This window comes from Tamandua tetradactyla, chromosome 3 (genome assembly GCF_023851605.1).
Source record: "Tamandua tetradactyla isolate mTamTet1 chromosome 3, mTamTet1.pri, whole genome shotgun sequence".
Classification (NCBI taxonomy): Eukaryota; Metazoa; Chordata; class Mammalia; order Pilosa; family Myrmecophagidae; genus Tamandua; species Tamandua tetradactyla.
The window spans coordinates 159791842-159797944 of record NC_135329.1 but is presented as its reverse complement, the minus strand read 5'-3'; the positions used below and the strand labels follow the sequence as shown (position 1 = coordinate 159797944).

Sequence of the window (6103 nt, the reverse complement as noted above, 5' to 3'; positions counted from 1 at the left end):
CCCTGCACTGTGACTGACAGAAGGACCAAGGATCACTGGCAGCCAACCCCAGAATGCTACGGTTTTGGAGAAGAAAGCACTGCCTTGATGATGCCTTGATTCGGGCATTTTCCCAGGCTCAAAACCGTAAGTGAATAAATTTCCATTGTTTAAACCAAACCATTTCATGGTATTTACTTGTGCAGCATAGGAAACTGAAACAGAAACCAAGGGAAAAAAGCCTTTCCAGAAAGAAGGGGTGGTAAACTATTTTAAATACTGCTGATATTTCTAATAAGGTAAGGACAGGGAAGTGATCTCTGATATTGATAGCATATTAATAAGATGAGTCTCTGAGATGTTGAGGGGATGGAAGTGGCAAGATAGTGTGATTTAGGAGCTAATAAGAGGAGCCTAAAGATATATGTAGAATTTAGTAAAAACAAAAGTGTATACTCAGAAGCCCAATAACAACAAAAACAAAGAACTTAGGAGGTGGTAGTTAGATTCAGTTGTCAACTTGGCCAGGGGAAGGCACCTAGTTCTGTTGCTGTGGACATCAGTCAATGGTACGTGAACCTCAACTGTTACTGATTTACATCTGCAGTCAGCTAGGAGGTGTGCCTGCTGCAATGAATGATGTTTGACTTAATTAGCTGGTGCTTAAATGAGAGAGCTCAACGTAGCACAGCCCAAGCAGCTCAGCAGACCTTATCTCAGCACTCACAGCTCAGTCCAGGCCTTTGGAGATGCAGAAAGAAATCACCCAGGGGAAAGTTGTTGGAATCCACAGGCCTGGAGAGAAGGCCAGCAGAGACCATCCTGTGCCTTCCCACGTCAGAAGGAACCTCAGTTGAAAGTTAGCTGCCTTTCCTCTGAAGAGCTAACAAAATAAATCCCCTTTTATTAAAAGCCAATCCATCTCTGGTGTGTTGCATTCCGGCACCTATCAAACTAGAACAGAAGTAAACCAAAAAAAGCAACAAAAACTAAAACTTTCCTTCAGCTCAGGTGTGCCTTTCAAGTACACTATTTTTAATTTTCCTTTTTCTGCTAATCTCCCCCAAACAGTACCTACGTTCCAGCCACTCATCTTTACCCCCACGCCACTAGAAATTCCACCTATCCCACTCTAGTAAACTGCTCTCCCAATGGTCACCAGTGGCTGCCAAATTTAATTTCATTCTCTCTGATATCTCTGAAGCATTTTAAATTGTTAATTATAAGTCTCCTAAACCATTTTTTCTTCCTTGTCATCCATAACACTCTAATCCATTGGCTCCACCTTCTAATATGTCCCCTTGTGGTTTCCTTCTCTTCTTCCCTTCCCCAAATCGTAAGCATTTGTGAAGGTTTTTTGTTTTTTTCTGCCTTCAATCTTTATAGCTCTTCCATACTAATTGCCCAAATTATCTCCTCAGTATGCGGAATTCCTATATTTAAGCCTTAATCCATGTTCACTTTCCAGGCTGAAAGCCCACGTCTCTAACCTTTTTATCAGTATCTTCACTTGGATGATCCATTGGCAGTATGTCACAAACCTGCTCTTCTAAACTGTCCCTAGAACAGAGTAAGCTCTCACAAAGGTAATATTTTAAAGAAACTCCTAAAGTGTTTCAGGGTTAAAGTAAATTTTATAAGATTAAGAATCCCTTTGGAAATTTATGTTTCAGTGCTTTAATGTTTAAATTTAGCATAGCAAGTAGTATAAATATTTTATTCCTATTAGTTGCTGAAAGCTATATAGAAAGCATGCTTTTTAAATGCCATTAAGCAAATGTCTGAATAAGACATAAATGGTCAAGGAGATTTTATTTTTACATTTCAGATTTTATTATTATTGATTTCAAAATATTTTATAATTCCATTTTTAAAGAACACAATAAATGTTAGCTTTTATTAGTTCACTGATGTGAAATAAGTCAGAGAAGATACCTTTTTTTTAATATCCTCATGTTCTTTTTTTTTTCTCTGTGAATTGTCTTTTTTTTAGGGGCAAGTTTCTCATTTTTTTTTTTTAATCAAAATCAAGTATTTAAAAATTTTTGAAAAATAACATCTAAAGAAAGCAATAAATTTTAAAATACATGGCAAGAATTTGTTGGAGAACAGATTTCAGAGTTTGGTATGGGTTACAATTTAACAATTTTAGGTTTTTGCTTCTAGCTGCTCTAAGCTACTGGGGACTAAAAGAAATAACAATATAATGAGTCATCAATCATACTCATTCATTAAACCCTACCTCCTCTGTATAAGTCTACCATCACCTTTGATTTTTTTCTCACTTTTTAGGAGTATTTGGGCTATGGCCATTCTAACTTTTTCACATTGTAAGGGGCTGTCAATAATATGGGATAGGGGGATGGAACTAATTGATGTTCAGGCGAGGCTGGGCTCTCTGCATTTCAAGACTTATCTGTTCCCAGGACCTATCTGGAGGTTATAGGTTTCTGGTAAGTTACCCTAGTGCATGAAACCTTTGTAGACTCTTATATAACACCCTAGGTGTTCTTTAGGATTAGCAAGAATGGTTTGGGTTGGGGTTTGGCAAGCTACGACAGGTAGCAATGTCTAACTGAAGTTTGCATAAAAGTGAGCTCCAGAGTAGCCTCTAGACTCTGTTTAAATGTTTGGTCAAGGAGATTTTATAAGTATGAATTTTAATTAGTCACAGCAAACTTAAGACCAGAGTGGAAACATAATTTGGAAATTGTGATGACCCTATGAATACTAGGCATCCAGGACACAACTTTTTCATTGTGTTTTACTGTAAGACAACAAGAGATATGTATATAGCAAGCAAGGCAATAATTAAGGCTTTAATAATTAATTGTATTTACTTCAAGCTTTTAGTGTCACATAAGTAATGGCTATCCAAAGTATTTTCAGCAGATCACAGTTTGAATTAGCATAAAACAACAAAAAAACATTTTGTTCCCATTTATTTTTGTTCTTTACTTATAATATTGAATTGAAAATGAACCATTGGTCATGTGCCCTCAGAGTTCTCCCAGCCAGCGACGGAGGAGAGATCCCCCCACCCCCCCAGTAACAGAAGCTGTGGCAATGGCTGCATCACTTAGTTTCAATGTCTTTCCAGCAGGGGCTCTGAGAAGTGCAGTAGAGCTCAACCCAACACAGTCTGGTTAATTACTCCCTGCCCAGGGCCATAGCTCCCACCTGCATTTTCTAGATACCATGACAACTTCATCTGAAGAAGTTTTGCTGATTATAAAGAAGGTGCATCAAAAGAAGCAGGGTGGAACACTATACCTAATGGTAGAAAGAATTGCTTGGGTACCTGAAGGCAAAGATAGATTTACAATCAGCTATATGTATGTGGACAATAAATGCCAAAAAATAAGTGCAGAATGAGAACCTAAAATTCATCTTCAGCTGGTCCTGCATGCAGGGGACACAGCTAACTTCCATTTTTCCAATGAAAGTACAGCAGTGAAAGCATGAGATGCAGTGAAAGAAAGGCCTTCTTTAGCAGCTGCTGCTGAAATTCAAGAGGAAAGCAAATAAAAAACTGGAAGAGAAAAACAGAATGTTGCAAGAAGATGCTGTTTTGTTTCAGCTTTATAAAGACCTTGTTGTGAGTCACGTGATCAGTGTTGAGGAATTCTGGGTCCAATGGTTTAAATATGAATGCAACAGATAGCTCATCCACATCCAATCATAAGCAGGATGCTGGTATTTCTGTAGCATTTCTGGCTGATACCCAGTCCCAAAGAGATGGTTGTAATGATCTGAGATATAATTTAACCTCTGATATCACCGAGTCCACATTTAGAACTTCTCAACAGTAAAAACGAAATATGCAGAAAATGTTTCCCACAACATGACAGAAAAGGAATTCAGGACATGTTTTCCATTCCCATTATTTTCATAGGGACTGGCTGAATACAGGGTCAAAGGATCTCTTTGCAGAAAGTGCCAAAACAGATGAAAAAGGGTTTAAAACAATGTTTCATTAGGTGTGAAAAACCCACTACTAGATTGGACAGCTTTGGAAGATAAATCATTAGATGAGGGCCATGACATTTCCTCGGTGCCATCTACTTTCAATTCTTCTAAATCCGTAAAGGAGAATAGCATTGCTGCCATCATCAAGAGATTTAACCATCACAGTGCTGTGGTCCTGGGAGCAGGTCTCAGGAAACAGACGAAGTTACAAGAGTCATTGAATATGAAGACTTGGGAAAAAATTATTTCATAAAAACAATAGCACTAAACCTCAAGAGGTCAGATAGGTATTTTCATAGTCCAGTTCCAACCCAATCACTACAGTATGCAACAAGTGAGGTCATAATTAATTCTTTTCAAAGTATTATACCGAAAAATGGAAGCTTATATACCCCAATTAACTCAGATTCCCTCAAATAGCGCAGCCAGTAGTACCATCACATCGGGAGGGGCACTTATGCAGGGAGGGATACAGCAAACCATAAACCAGATGTTGCCAAATGATATTGTCTGAATCCAAACACTAGTATGTGGCTGGTGAACTTCTATGGCACTTCCAGTCCTGCTTTCCTGTTAATACATCATTCCTAGATGAAAAAGTAGTGAAGATGAAAGATAATTTGGAATGATTCCAAATCACAGAGCTCTAGCCACTTCAAGAAAAAATTCAAAGACAATATTTAAGCACAAATTTGCAAGTCACATAGAAGAGATGCTCCAGACAACTTATAATAAGCTCCACATGAGGCAATCATGCGGCATGATGAAGAAAATGTGACATGGCTATGGCTCTCACAGGTTTTGTGAGATTAAGTGAACTCTGATCATCTGTAACTCTGGAAACAGGACATGACAGATGTGGAGATCATCAAACAGAAGTTTCAAGAAACATCAAAATTGTATGGACTTTTGAAGCTGATGCATATTGTATTTGCATATTATGAAATGAAAGATGGAAAGGAGCTGTGAATAAACTAAAAACTGGGGAGGTAAATTAAGGCAGAACCAAAATGAGCTAAGTTGTATATATATTTTTAAAGAGACACTGTTTACTGCAGTTTCTTAGGACATGCTTTTGAGTCACATTAATGGCTTTCAGAAACTTAAAAAGATAAAAAAAAAAAAAAAAACCCAAATCACTTTTTGAAAGGGTGCAGTGGGGAAATCTGAGGGGTTTTTTTTCCTGTGAAAAATTTTTTCCTTAAGTTTATGACACAGGGTAGACCTTAAGTACCTTAAGTGTTTATTCTACATCCTCCACTCGAATCCTCAAGTTTTACTGAATTCTAGTTGTACCTTTCATCAGCAAGGTTTTAAAAAAGTACTTTAAAATAAAGCAAATACTGTTCAGCCATCAGGAAACGGTTATAGTCAAAGACATTTTTGGTCTTGTGTTTCCTAGGGAAATAAGAAACAACAAATATTGCACTGAATGTTTATGGTTTGGGGTCCCTAAAGGATAAAGAGGGAACAGATCTGCAGAGTTGTGTGGGATTTTTATGCAGAGTTTTGTCAGAAGACAATGGTGCTGCAAGTTCTTCTTGAGTGCAAATGTACATTGCTAATTTTTTAAATATGGCATGTGCTTTAAACAGAGGAAATTGCATTTATAAGATTTTAAAAATCTATGAGTAAGAAATATGAGAAGTCCTATTTTCACCTCTGCAGAAGAAATAAAAGGTGTTTCCTTAAAAAAAGAAGAAAATGAGCCATATAATGAAGAAAGCACTTGGGCTGAATTTATTTCAGTGCCAGTAATGTTATTCTTAAAAGAGAAGATACATTCAACTCATATATAAGCCTGTTGAGTTCAGGGCTGGACAGATCTTTTTTGTATGGGATACAGTGGTGATTATGATGTGGTTCTTGCTCCTAGAAGGTTCAGAACTAGTAAACTGGTGGCTTAAAGGAAGTGGAGTTGACATGGAAGTGAGGAATCAGGAACAACTTTATGGAAGAAGTGATACTTTGGAGAGCCTTGAAGTATGAGTAGGGATTTTACAATAGGACATAGGGAAAGTGAATTCCAGGTGGAAAAAACAGAATGAAGATTCAGGCAGAAAGCTCTCAGTGTCTGTATGGAGTTGAGATGAATTCAGTTTGATTATCTGTGGGTGTGATAAAGATTAAGATAAATTTGGGAAAATATTACAAA

The 6103-nt window shown here is 37.4% G+C and overlaps 1 pseudogene; it reads left to right on the top strand.

Moving 5' to 3' along the window:
* Nucleotides 1-3177: 3177 nt before the first annotated feature.
* Nucleotides 3178-4726, top strand: LOC143675817 (general transcription factor IIH subunit 1 pseudogene; annotated as a pseudogene).
* The last annotated feature ends 1377 nt before the right edge of the window (nucleotides 4727-6103 follow it).